Here is a 14,447-nt window from a genome sequence, read left to right on the forward strand (position 1 = left end):
TTCTTCAAGGTCATTGAGGATGTTCCAGAGAAAGACTGCACCAGTACAGTCCAGAAGAATGTGGTCAACTGTCTCATGTTTTCTACAGATAATGCAGTATACTGACCAAGAGACAAAATATCCTTTTTTCACGGAGCCAAGTAATGTAGGGAGTGTGCCACTATGAAGTTTGAAAAGAATGTCTTATCTGATGACTGAACTGGCATCTTTTTACTCCTTTAAGACGTCATCCCCTGGCATTGGGGTATAATGTTCTATACAGAGGGCTCTGGCAACATGATTTCTATAAGATCCTTGTACAGTCTTTTCGCGACACCTTAGAGAGATACTCCGTAGAAAATCGCACTCTCAAAATTTCCAAAGCCGCAATCACTTCTTGCATGTAACCCCTAGGTCGCCTGTCGCCCCGTTGACTGTGGTTACAATAAAGTCAGGCAAGAAATTGGACAACCGCACATGTATCACCGTCTCAAAAAACATCACCTTGATCGTAAAAAAAAAATAAACCTAGCCACTATCTACCTCAAGAACAAGTGTACAAGGACCTAGCCCCCCACTTTGCACAGAACGGAAACATATATGTGCGACTTTTCTCTCCCACGTCGAAGCCCAGATAAACACTGCCAACCACTCTGTGGAGTTTTGTACAGCAACGCGTGAACATAAATAGCACTTAAAACATACCACACTCAGGGGCGTGCCAAGGGGGGTTCAAACCCCCCGAAATTTTTCAGTTTTGCTTGCGTATATAGGGCACGCCACATACAAACGCACGCACGAACATACATAAAATCTGGTTGAACCCCCCTCCCCCCCCCGAAAAAATTTCTGGCTCCGCCCCTGCCACACTCGTGAAATAAGAAATATGTTGCTGACTGTTGACCTCGTAAAAATGGAAAAGTTTCGCTCACCCCTTTTCGTCTTGATTTTTAGCTTGTTCCCGTTTCTTCCCTCCAATATTCTGTGTTGTCCTTTAGTGTTGGAGAGGTACACTAAGTACTTGCCTGGTGTGCCTCGACGTAATGTTTTCATAATGATGATGTGTGCTAGTTCCATGCCATATTCCAAGGCACTTGCTTCAATTACTTTACTATCCGTGCACTCACAGGACGGACTTCACATCGTTTAGTGCTGCTCTGACATCTCCCGGTCTTGGCAGAACACAGCATATCGTTCGTGACTAAGCATTTGGACCTCCGCGGAAATCAAGCGAAACCCTCGCACCTGATCACTCTGTAGCCTTTCTGACATAGAGGTTCTAAATAGATAGCAAAAAGCAGTGCAGGAGACGCAGGACATCCTTGTTTTAGGCTCGATAAGACTTGTATATTCTCGCTAAGCTGTTTATCACAATCCTCGTAGTACACCCCGTGTACGCCATTCGTACCCCTTCTAACACCACAGTTCCTATGTTGAGTAGTCAAGAATGTTCAAGAGTACATCATGGTTCACGCGATCAAACGCTTCTCGAGATCATTTGTAGCATAGCTACTCGAGACTCAATCATCACAGCATTCTAAAATATTTCTGCAATGTGAAAATTCGTCGTATTCGTTCGCCTTTATGCCACAAGTCTGATGTGGTCCGAGTATTCTTTAATCACAGTTTGGATCCGCCTGGCTAAAACGCCCATGAATATTTTGTAGTCAACATTCGCTAGGGTACTGATCTGTACGACAGCTGTTTCTTAGGGTCGTCGGTTTTCGGGATTAGCACTATGTGCGTTCTTCGGATGGTGTTGGTAATTCTTTCTTTTCGTATGCCTCACATATCATATCCCGCAGTCTTCTGCCACAATACTTTTAGATTTCCTATAGAATGCAACGCCTAGTCCATCTGGACCGGCGTCTTTCCGTTGTTCATTTTTTAAATCGTCATTTCAATTTCTCTGACAGAGATGGGTGCTTCTAATCTAGCTTTCGCGTCGTCATCAATCTGCGGCATAACTGACAAGAAATGCAGAACGTACGTGCTACTGTCCTGTTTTACGCCCCAGCAACTGTTGGAAATATCCCACAAACGCGTGCTCAATCTGCGTTTTTCCTTTGTAACTTAATTTTTGTTTCCTATCACCGGATTTCGGTTCATGTCGCGTAGCTGTTCATTCTACTACTGCACGTTTGTCGTAGGAACTCGCCACACCAATGTCTTTCTGCGCGTGCGCGTACTACCGCTCCTTTGTATTTCCACATCTGCAGCCTCTAATTTTTGTTTCACTTATTTGATTTCTTTGCTGCGCAGCCAGGTGCGTGCACTCTTGACAGAGCAAAAAATCGAGTTCGTACTGTAGTTGCCTTTCTTCTTCAATTTGGGTGCTTTATTGAAGCTGACCTTCCAATCGCATCTATTTTTACTTTTTTCTTGAAACACTCCCCTGCGGAATTAGACTTGTTGTGTTGCCCTCAACCACTTCTTTAATTCCTTCTCTATGTTTCCACAAACTTTTCATCCTCAAGTAACTTATTGTTCAACTTCCAGAGTCCCAATTAAATTTGGGCTTTTCTTTTTATTAATGGTAAACATGACTAGATGTGGTCCAATAATGAGACATTCTTCACAGCGTAGTCTTTGGCACAGGGGAAGCAATGACGTAGACACATAGGCTCTGTCGAGCCTGGCCTGACTATTGAACTGGTATGTGGTAGAGGGTAGTAGCTGCGATAGCACAATCCCACGTCTCCAAATCTCGCTCGCGAACCATCGACCAAAAACAAGGCACTAGAGCACGTATAGGCGGTTTTACATACCTATGCCTGTCTTCGCATACATACACAATTGAAATGCGTAGAATTATTGCTGTCTGATCACTCGATAGATGCACCTTCAAGGCTTTCAAAGAACATTTTCCTATCATGCTGTCTATTTGGCGCATATGCGCAAACAACGCGCCAACTCACACCCGAAAAAAGAAAATCGCATGCTATTATTCGTGCCTTCTTATCAGTTTGTACGCTTTCTTAAACAAGACCAATTGTATTCTTCATAAAGAGAAGGCATCCACCTGATGTACCTAACGAATGACTTACACATATATTGTAGCTAGAGCGGAAAGTCGAAAATTATAGTATCCATCTGCTCTTCAGATTCAATTTTTTCCTGCATGGCGGCAATATCAACACCATTTTCAAGAAACAAACGACGCAACGATACTGCCGCCTCTTGAGCGTAAGCCTCTAACGTTAAATGTAGCGACGCGTAAGGCTGCTTGTTTTGCAAGCCATGCTTTATATTTTTGAGCGTGCGAACACCATCTCACAAATTTACATTTTACCAGTCTCAACAACGTTTTACCAGTTCAACAACATACAGACACAGTCTCACATTATTTACAGGCATATTGCTGGCAAACAGTAATCAATTAGGGGTTAATTCTGTCCGGAAAAAGCACAGAGTCTCAAGTCCAGGTGGGTGCTGCGGAAGCTGCTTGGCTCCGCCCGTGAGTTGGCCTGGAAGTTCGGCGTGGAAAAAGTTGGACGCCTAATTCTTGAGGCTTTAGTTGGGGTTCTCCTCCACCACAATCCGCGCAGGAGTCCCGTCTTCGCCACAATGTCTCTCGGTCGCTTTCCAGATAGTCCACTGCCTGTTTTCGCTAACTTCCATGTCGCTAACTTCCATGTCGAAGGTCGCAGGTTCGGTCCCGCCGGCGGCAGTATCTTTTCGTGCCACTTACTTTCTTCACATGTATATTTAAATACTACAGATAACACCCCCTATACTTTCCTTGGCGTTATAGTCTGTAGTTCTCATTAATATTGTGTCTAACAAAGAAAAACGAGCCCTTAAGATCATCTTTGTCCTTCATCATAGCAAGGGTCTCGTTCTGGCAGACTTGATGCCTTCAGGTAGTATCCGAGGGCTATGGTCAGTGCAGCTCGTAAAAAGGTCACGTGCTACGTGGACGCCAGAAGGCAGAAAAAAAGAGTGTTCCACACTCGCCGCCATGGCCGCGATTGGCGCTGGCAACACTCCAAGGTTTAAGTGCACATATATAACCATAAGTGGACGGGAGGATGACCGCCGCCGTAGCTCAGTGGGTAGAGCATCGGACGCGTTATTCGAAGGTCGCAGGTTCGGCCTGCCGGCGGCAGTTATCTTTCGTCACTTTACTTTCTTCACATTTCTATTCTAAATACTACAGATAAAACCCCCTATACTTTCCTTGGCGTTATAGTCTGTTAGTTCTCATTAATATTGTGTTAACAAAGAAAAACGAGCCCTTAAGATCATCTTCTTCCTTCATTCAAGCAAGGGTCTCGTTCTGGCAGACTTGATGCTTCAGGTAGTATCGAGGGGATTATTGGAGCTGCCGCTCTCGTAAAAGGTCACGTGCTACGTGACGCCAGAAAGGCAGAAAAGAGTGTTCCACACTCGCCGCCATGGCTGCGATTGGCGATGCTAACACTCCAAGGTTAAGTGCATATATACCCCATAAAGTGGACGGGAGGATGACGCGCCGTAGCTCAGTGGTAGAGCATCGGACGCGTTATTCGAAGGTCGCAGGTTCGGTCCCTGCCGGCGGCAGGTTATCTTTTCGTCCACTTTACTTTCTTCACATTTATATTCTAAATACTACAGATAACACACCCATACTTTCCTTGGCGTATAGTCTGTTAGTTCCATTAATATGTGGTCTAACAAAGAAAACGTAAGCCCTTAAGTCATCTTCTTCCTTCATGTCGTCTTTCAGTGTTCGTGTCAATGTGGTCATTAGAGAGGCAGGTGTCTATCCGCATTGACGACGCTTTGGTTTGGGGGGCTCTGGCTGAGACGGCTTCTCCATGACCTTTTCGTCTGCTATCCCGCGGGGCTTTTCGCCAGTTGGGGGGCGTAACCTGTTCTTTTTTTCCGGTCGTACTGTGCTGCTGCTTCTTCAGCTTCATGCTCATCCATGAACAGCTGAATGTGGGCGTTGCCACTCGCGGGACCTATAACGCTGGCATAAGACAGCGTGCAGTCTTTATCCTCATGTCCAAACCTTCGGCAGATCCACATCGTGGTACACGGCAATCACGCTGTATGTGCCCCTTTGCTCGGCAACGTAAGCAAACGGGCGCTCTGCTGCTACAACCACCAAAGCCTGCTCACCGCTACGTTCACTTGATGAGGCAGGTCGTCAATTTTAACGCCCACCTTCAAACGAAGTGTCAAAATGCGGGTCGTGGAGCCTTTTCGGTGATGACATTACACGCCATCGCTCCCGCTATGCAGCACTGACCGTAGGCTCGACGCACGTCGCACATCTTCATCAAGAACGTTGTGCCAGCAGCCAGTGCACCTCATACGCACATCTTGGTTTGCCGGATCTATGAGGAGACAACGGCAGTTTTTAACCTTGATGTCTCCGTGCGCCAGGATCGTTGACTGCGTCCATGTTCTTGAAAGTCCCGCCACACATGGCTCATCCTAACGCCCCCAACGAAGCCCGGGAGCAATCACAGGCTTGCCAGAGTGTCACGAAAATCTTCCATTCGATACGGGCCGGGCTCGTACGTCAGCTTGCAAAAACACCGTATTTAAAACAATACGCCCTGTAGGAAGGTTTGGCATACAACTTCATAGTCCTTATGATCTTCAAAATACCTGTTTCCGCGACTTAACACTTTCGTGACCGCGGAAAAATCGGTTGTTTTTGCTAGTCCAGGAAATATTTTTTTCCTGCCACAGAATATAATTGATGCTAACGCGTAGGGTATCAAATGATAGAGGAGGAATTGGTCTTTCCTACAGTATTAATTCCAAACAACGGATTTATTTCAAATTTAATAAAAAATTATCAAACAAAGAAAAAATGCATCAAAAAGAAAGAAAGAGTCATAAAAACATCAATGCTACTCCGCAATGGTTAAACATTTAAAAAAATCGAAATATACATTTTGAACGCAAAGCCCTCGTACAATATAGTGTAAATATAAGCTCTGTAAGTGCAAAGATAATTTACATAAATACAAGAAATAGGCCATAGTGCCCATCATGCCACCGCGCGATGCATGTTCTCGACGCAGTGAAACAAAGGCTGGCTGCGCATGTTCCGGGGAAAAAATTTTTTTTTGTTTAACTTTCCTAGCATAGTTTCCTAGTTCAGTTCTGATATTTTCAATTTCCTGTGTATTGTTGAGAAATACAGTGCAGCCTGTTCCAAATTGCATCAAAAATCCATAACTGTACCTCATTGACCTCTTCTCGCTCATATACTGCCGAATACCATACCGACCTTCACATTTCACATTTGCTCATCCACTGAAAGGTTCAGACGGGGTTAAAGATAGCGTAGAAAAATCGTTCATGTGTTGCTATTAGAGAAGACACGGGGTGAAGATTCTCGTGGGATGCAACGGTCGTCTTCTTCAGATCAGAGATACTCAAGAAGCCTTGAACCTTTTCCGTGGCATCAACTGACGTGGACGAACGCCTGGAAATATGTGTCGTCGACACCAACACCAATGCAAGCACGGGACTTCAACGATTACCATGTACACAAGGAGTGAGACGAACTTGCTCATCTTCTCTTCAGTAACCTCCCTCCATGGATCCGTCCCTCTCACTGTATGTTGGCTTTTCGAAAGTATGCATCCACGCATACTTATCTGTGGGTTGCATATCTTTCTGACGACTTCTGTGGTAAAAAACAACACCGAAGACGCCGCACGCGCAGCACACCGAGCGTTGGATCAAAGTGCGCTCTGCGCAGTTTCTTCGCGAGGAGAACTGCGTTATTTCTGCAGGCCGGCGCCAAATGCTCCCGCCCGAACGAAGATAAGAGCTGTTATTTTAGAACACACGAATACGTTTACATCGTACGCGCGGCAGCGATAAAACGACCCGAGGAGAAGACGAAACTTACCGCGGATAGCTGCTGATGTTCCGTGGAGGTTTGACGCACTTTCGCCGTCCGTACTGAAGCCTGGCGAATGCAAGTCGTCTCTGTGTCTGTCGGTGATACCATCATCCAGAGATTCCCGCTCATATTAATCGGAATCCGCCGAAATTCGCCGTTTTTGTGGAGCACTCGCGAGCGGGCGTCGACGCGAAGTCCGAAACAACGAGCGCTCACCTACCCGACTGCGAACGAGCTTTAAAAATCTCCCGTGGTGAAAAAAAACAAACTCGCAAACAAAAGTGATAAAAAACATGTTATTTTATGCTTTGTATGCGTTAGATGCCCCGAACCACTCAGAGAGGGCGAAAACTTGATCTTGAAGTCATCGATAACATACTAACATGGGAATAGGCGCGGTCACGAAAGTGTTAAACGGGCCGCTGTCCACTGCTCCGCTGGAGCCAGCCATCGCACGTCCGTTCGCTTCAGCAGCCGGAAGTGGAATCCCGAGACCAACGAGCAACGTATCCCAGGGCAACGCGGCACGTTTAGTCATAGGCTGAGAGGTGTGCACGGGCTCAGGGTAGCCCGAAAGCCCGAGCGCGACCCGGCCCGCGGGCCGGGCTCGGGCGGGCCGACGTACTTTCACCTCGGGCCCGGGCCGGGCTCGGGCTACTTGGAGCTTATCGGGCGGGCTCGGGCCCGGCGGAAAGCCCGACTCAAGCCCGAAATATAGAGAATGAGCGGGAATTGTTTCCAGCACGCATACAGCTTCTTTTCCGCGACAGCCTTTTACCGCTTTTTCCTTTCCATTTGCTACGTTAAACAAAGGGGAGCAGGTAAAGCACTGCCTCTGTTGCACTCCGACAAACAGAGAGGTAGCACCCCTGAGCTAGTGACGGCGCCATGCGACTGTTCCGCGTTAGATTTAAGGCCAAATCCCATATGAGTGAAAATGCACGCGACAGCGATGAGCGACCCGACGTAGATCGCCTCGTGCAAGCTGACGCTTGCTTTGGCATACCCCATACACTGACGGCTTTGTGCGAGCGAACTCCATTGTTGCTGGCATGAGGCCGTCTACTTGTATAGCAAAAGTGCTGCTGCGAACAGTCTCTATTAGAGACTGTTCGTCGTGTGTGGTTTGATCATATTTGATATGCTCAATAAAATGCCAAATACCGGAAAACGATGTTTTGTTTTCGCAGCGAACCTTCAAAAAGCCGGGCCGGGCCGGGATTGTGTTTTCGTACGTCGGGCCGGGCGGGCGGGCTCGCGCGAGCCTTTGCCGTCGGGCTCGGGCGGGCCTTCGACAAAGTCAGCGGGCCCGGGCCGGGCTCGGGCTCGGAAATACGGCCCGTGCACAGCTCTAATACGTGCTATCTTGGCAGGCCGAAAGTAGGATGAATGCAAAATAAAAATGAAAATTGATGGTCCGCTTCCCGCCCGACAGAGAAAAAAAAATGTGAGGGCTCGTCCGGGATTTGAACCCGGGACCTCTCGCACCCTAAGCGAGAATCATGCCCCTAGACCAACGAGCTTTTTTTTCTTTATTATTACCGACTTGGCAAAACTTCCAAACACCAGAAATATATATTAGTAGGGCATATAAATGGCAATAAAAGTGCCTGCCTCATGCTGGCTGACAGAGAGTTAAAAGCGCTTCAAGTTTACAAGTTAATTCAATACAACATCCAGGTGGTTTCTCTTGTTGCAAGGTATACAATTCTTTCTTATAACCATGCTTTCAATGAAGTGCTCCCTTACTGGCCTGGGATTCAGTTCCATGTGCCTCACATCCATTCTGCTTTTCCACAAGCAGTGCAAGGAAAGCAGCATGAACATTGTGGGGATCTCGGATAACAACCCTCGCCCTCACCTTCAGCAGCGGTGATAGCAAGCAGCGACGAGCGCCACTGCGCATGTGCATGCATGTGCGAAGGGTTTATAAGCCAGCCCAGCGAGCGGCCCGAGGGGAGTGGCCGGCGAACTGCCGTGAGTTGCGTGGGTGTGCGCGGCGTGCGGTCCGCTGGGGCCAAGGATAGGGGGACCGGCGCGGACGTTGTGCTCGAACTTGGTTGAGCTTGTTCTTGTGTTTTACCCTTCTTTGCCCTAAGGTTAAAGTTTATTAATAAATGGTTTTTTGAGCCACTCCGACGAGCAGCCCCTTTCATTGGTGTGGACGGCGAACCCCACAACTGGCGCCCAACGTGTAATCGGCGACGTCTACTACCGAGAAGAATGGAGGCTGCTCTCAAGAATCTTCTTGAGACGATGGAGCGCCTCGACCTGGCATCGGCCGCGTTCTGCGCGGCGCGTGGAGACGCCGCGTCCGCAGCCTACTTGGCAGTGAGGTGCGTTGCGGTCCCAACTGTGGGATATGCAGCGGCTGGAGCGGACGAGGACGCTGGTTGCGGGCTGAGCTTCCGACAGATTCGGACGCCAACGTGGACGAGGCGGACCGAGCCACTGCGACGGGAGGAGTAGTACGAGTACGGAGACGTCCAACACTTACCACAGCTGCCGATGCCGACACAGCATGGGATGCCGACTCGAGCGCAGACGGCAGGCAAGGACAAGCCGCTGGTCAGGAACCCGCGACTGCGGTTGTTCAGGGAAGTGCGCTGGCGCAGAAAGAGAAACCATCGACGGCTGGCACACGGCTAAAGTCGAGGGTGCCTCGACGAGCACAGACGCGAGCGGCGAAAGAGGGGACGTAGGTGCAGCTGTACTCGCCCATGTGCCGGACGGTGGTGAGTTCGTCGATACACAGACCGGTTACTGCACTGGCGAGCCCGAAGAATGCGCAAAGTTTTAGAAAAGGCCATGAAAGGAGAACCGGAGGACGAAGGCGGCTACAAGTACCTGGACAACCACAAAATGGGGGACGCTGAGAGCCCGGCACATGAGTTGGAAGGTGAAGCTACGGAAGTGTTGTGGGAAGAGGCTGCGAGCGATGCCCGAGAGCCGAGCATCGAAGGCAAGGAAGTAGCAGGGCCGCAGAGACGCAGTGCCTCTGTCGAAGCAGAGAACGGCACAGCAGAAGGTGCAGTGGCTACAGGCGAGAACGACGTGGGCAGCGACGAGAGCGACGACGACCACTCGCAACTTGACCGCAACCGAGACAACCACGCAAGAAGCCACGAGAACCATGGTCAAGGAAGGCAAGACATCCGCCATCAAAGCAAAGGCAGCTGCTCCAAAGGCGGCCAAGGAAAGGCAGCGGTAAGGGCTCCGGCCAACGCTCTGGCCAGTGCACCGGAAAAGACTGTACCCACGGAGACCCAAACGATGGTGGTGGAAGGCCGAAAAGACTGTAATCGGCGTAGACTATCACCACTAACTTTCTCTTTTGAGGGGGGGAATGTGTGGGGATCTCGGATAACACCCTCGCCCTCACCTTCAGCAGCGGTGATAGCAAGCAGCGACGAGCGCCACTGCGCATGTGCATGCATGTGCGAAGGGTTATAAGCCAGCCCAGCGAGCGGCCCGAGGGGAGTGGCCGGCGAACTGCCGTGAGTTGCGTGGGTGTGCGCGGCGTGCGGTCCGCTGGGGCCAAGGATAGGGGACCGGCGCGGACGTTGTGCTTCGAACTTGGGTTGAGCTTGTTCTTGTGTTTACCCTTCTTGCCCTAAGGTTAAAGTTTTATTAATAAATGGTTTTTTGAGCCACCCCGACTCCGACGAGCAGCCCCTTTCATTGGTGTGGACGGCGAACCCACAACATGTCATACGGTACAGTGTCCTCATTTAATGTTGGCAGAAAACGAATACCGAACGGTGTGATCGGCAGGTCCTTCTTTAGAGTCCTTGTAAAATATCCAATAAAAACTGGGACCAAGCATTCTATGAATGCATGTACCACTGTCTCAGGCTTATTGCATAATGAACAGTTCACAGACCGTGGTATGGAAATACCTCTTTCCTCAAACCAGGTCTTCACAGGTAATGTGTTCGTGTGCAGCTGGAAAAACAAGGGCTTAACCGATGCACGCACAGGCATTCGCTGCACTCTTTTAAGCAAGTTCCTCTCTGGTCCTATGGAATACATGGATCGATACAATGGCATGTGTAGCATAACGTCTCGTAAATCCTTGTACAGACGCTTCCGCAGAACATTACTCAGGTATTCCATAGAAAACCGCACCTTCAAGAATTGAACAGCCCGGACAATTTTTTTAGGAACCCTCGCATTCTGCCATGAACACACCGTCGCGACGACACAATGAATTCTGGTAGTTCATCGCAGAGCCTTACTTAAAGCACTGTCAACAGAAATGGGTTCTTTTGGTCCCGTAAGTAAAGAAATCTTGACGCAATCTGCCGTATAAACAAATGTGCTAAACCTAGCCCACCATTTTAGAGACCGAACAAGTTAGTGCGGCTTTTTTCGCTCCCAACTCGATCCCCACACAAAAACAGCGAGCACTCTGTAATTTCTGTATGTTAGCTCTTGACATACACAAAGCATGAAGCACGTAAAATATTTTTGCAACGACAAACAAATTGCAGACCATCGCTCGGCCAAACATGGAAAGATTACGACCTCCCCACTTCAGTGTGTTCTCGCGGACCCTTTCAGTTTCTGCTGCATTCCAGTAATCCGCGGCGTTTCGATAGTGTTCAAGTGGAACCCCTAGGTATTTTGCTGGCGTGACGGTCCACTGTACATTTACAAACTACTGGGGGGGGGGGGGGGTCCTTCCATCTTCCGATCCAGAAACCCGAAGATTTATCAAAGTTGATAGCACTTCCTGTTATCTTACAATATAAAAGCGCCTCGTCGACCGCGGTTTTCACACTTTCTTTATCGCGACAAAACAGCGCGATGTCGTCGGCGTATGCAAGTATTTTCACTTCTGCGGACTGCAGTGTAAAACCAGTTACCTTGCTATTGCTGTTTATCTTTCTACAAAGCGGTTCCAAGTATATGGCGAAGAAAAGGGGAGATAAACAACATCCCTGTCTCACAGATGACCGCACGTTAAACGCTCTCGTGAACTCCTTGTTTATTATGAGGTGAGCAGTGCATTCCTCGTAACACATCTTTACAGCATCTATGATTAGGTCCCCTACATTTACGTGTTCAAGTATGCAAAAAAGAATCTCATGAGCAACGCGGTCGAAAGCCTTTTGCAAGTCCAGCTGCAACATGGCTCCACAGCATTCTAATATGCTTCTGGCAGTATGGATGTTTGTGTATACTGGCCTCCCTTTGATGCCGCATGTTTGATGCGGTCCTACAATACTTGTTACCAACCCCTGCAGTCTCTTTCCAAGCACCGTGGTGAATATCTTGTAATCGACGTTCATCAGTGGCATCGAACGGTAAGCGTCGACATTTAACAATTTGCCTGGATCCTCTGTTTTCGGTATAAGAACCACGTGGTATGTGCGAAAAGATGGAGGAACCTGCTTCTGCGTGTAGGCCTCATTAAACACTTTCAACAGCGCCTGGCTTATGTCGCTTTTGAAGACTTTATAAAAACCTGCCCCGAGTCCGTCAGGGCCCGGCGACTTGCCTCGAGCTAAACCTTCAATTGCTGCTTCTACTTCACCAATGGTTAAAGGCCACTCCAAGCGCTCTCACACACTATCTTCTAATCGGGGCATGTTTAGTAGAAATTCTGTTTAAACTATTCCGCAACGTGCTCTACCGTACCGAATATTTCTCCGTAATGCTCAAGGAATGCCTGCTCTATTAGTTGAGGTTCTTTCGTAATTTCGTTCGCGTACTAATCATCCTGGTTTCATTCCGCCTCGCATACGCCTTTTCGTCTGATAGAGCACGTTTAGTCGGCGTTTCGTCCAGCCACACCCTTTCGGCTCGGGCTCTTATGACTGCGCCTTTGAACATATCTTGATCGATAAGCTCCAGCTGACTCTTCAGTTCTTTTATTTCTTTGGTTTTACTTCCTGGGCTTTCCATTTCGACTGAGTACAAAAATTCAGCTCGCGTTGTATTTCTTTTTCTTCTTTCCTTTTGTTATACGTAGCTAAAGTGGCTTCCTCCATTGCTCGTGTCTTCCTGTTTGAAAATTTCCCACATTTCCAGCACGTTGCCTTCGTTAGTGCCGTTCAGTTTTATCCAGCTTTTCTTTCACGTATTCACAGAATGTTCATTCCCCTATTGCAAAACCCAGCGCCACTGGGTACCAGCGTCCAGTCATGCCTGTTATGGGCCCAGCGTCGCGCTGGATTGGGCCGCTGGAGCGGCGTTTTACTGGGACGTGGGTACTCAAGTCAAAACGGCTCTACAGTAAAAACGGCGGTGCTTACGTGCTCTATAAATTATTACTAAAGAAAGTCTTGAAAGCATTAGTAATAAAAAAAAAGCCTTGAAAAAAAAAAAAAAACTTCACCACCAGGATTCGATCGTACTCTAAATCTCCAAGGAGTACTCTACCACTGCGCCACGCTACGAACATCGCTGTAAAAGGGCTAGAATACAGAAGACAGCGTCGTTTCTATTTCCGTGTCGTGTAACGAAGACGCGACTTCCTTTCCATCACGCTTGCTTCTTTATTAGACACAAACAAAGGGTGGCCGGAAACGAATGAAATGCCCAAATGGAAAAGCCAGGTTTCTTTAAGAATTCCCGTTTTAACTCCGAAAAATACAAATGGATCGAGGACCAGCGTACAGTTTGACGGCTGTTACTGCCGATTTTTAACAGCCGTTTCTCGCCCTTGCTAATGATGAACATGTACATAAGCTTTATGATGACTCGTTCGATAAACACGCCCCTGCATGAATTCATACTGAGTATTTCTCGCGCGAGCGACGATATTACTGCGGGCGGGCGTGTCTGTATTCTGACTTGCAGTTCTATCGATAACTACAACTATAAAACCGCTTCGCAAAAACAAATACAATTAGTTGAAAAAGGATGCCAGTGTGTTAGTTCACTAACGCGTACCAGTTGACACGTATGTGTTCTGACGTATGAGTCAGAGAAGTACCGGCGAGTGCGGCCGGCTGCTTTCGGTGAGCCTGCGTTCGTTGCTGAAAGCGCGTCGCATCGATGGTCATCGCTCCTTGTGCGGACACTGTACACAAGAAAAAATGGTTAATTTAGGTTAACGGATGTCCAGACTATACTTTACAGTAAATCTTACACGTTGGAATTGCGTGTACTTAAACGAAGAAGCGCCGGTGGCATGTAGACGGACTCGGCCGGTACGCTAGGCCTAACACTCGCTGGGAGCCGCACTGGGTTGGACCGATCTCGGCGCAATATGAGTTGCGATGGTTGAAGTTTCTGCATTTTCGCCTCGAAACCTTTTTAACTGTTACCTAACGTATTGCTGGAGTAAGTGGAAGGGCGAGAATTGCCCGAGATGCGTTTCCGGTGTGGCGATATCGAACGACGGTTGTTTTTCTGGCCTCCGTTCGGAGGGGTCGCGAAGCCAGAGCTCATTCACTTCTTGCCAACTGCACGGCGATGTAACAATTTGCTCTGTATGTTCAGACCAATGCCTCCAGACTTATAAACATTAAAATATGAAGTCATTACCGCAACACATCACGAATGCAAACATATATATGAGCGGCATGCACGAAATGTGTATTCACTGCTGCTACGTGCTCCGCAAAAATTAACGACTTCATTGGCACTGCATGAATAAAAA

General features: G+C 48.2%; 1 non-coding gene across 1 annotated transcript; it reads right to left on the bottom strand.

Moving 5' to 3' along the window:
* Positions 1-8,286: 8,286 nt before the first annotated feature.
* Positions 8,287-8,358, bottom strand: Trnap-agg (transfer RNA proline (anticodon AGG)). Its single transcript has one exon. It is a non-coding gene; the product is annotated as a tRNA-Pro (tRNA).
* Positions 8,359-14,447: the final 6,089 nt, after the last annotated feature.

The sequence above is a fragment of the Rhipicephalus sanguineus genome, chromosome 1 (assembly GCF_013339695.2).
Source record: "Rhipicephalus sanguineus isolate Rsan-2018 chromosome 1, BIME_Rsan_1.4, whole genome shotgun sequence".
NCBI classification, from domain to species: Eukaryota; Metazoa; Arthropoda; class Arachnida; order Ixodida; family Ixodidae; genus Rhipicephalus; species Rhipicephalus sanguineus.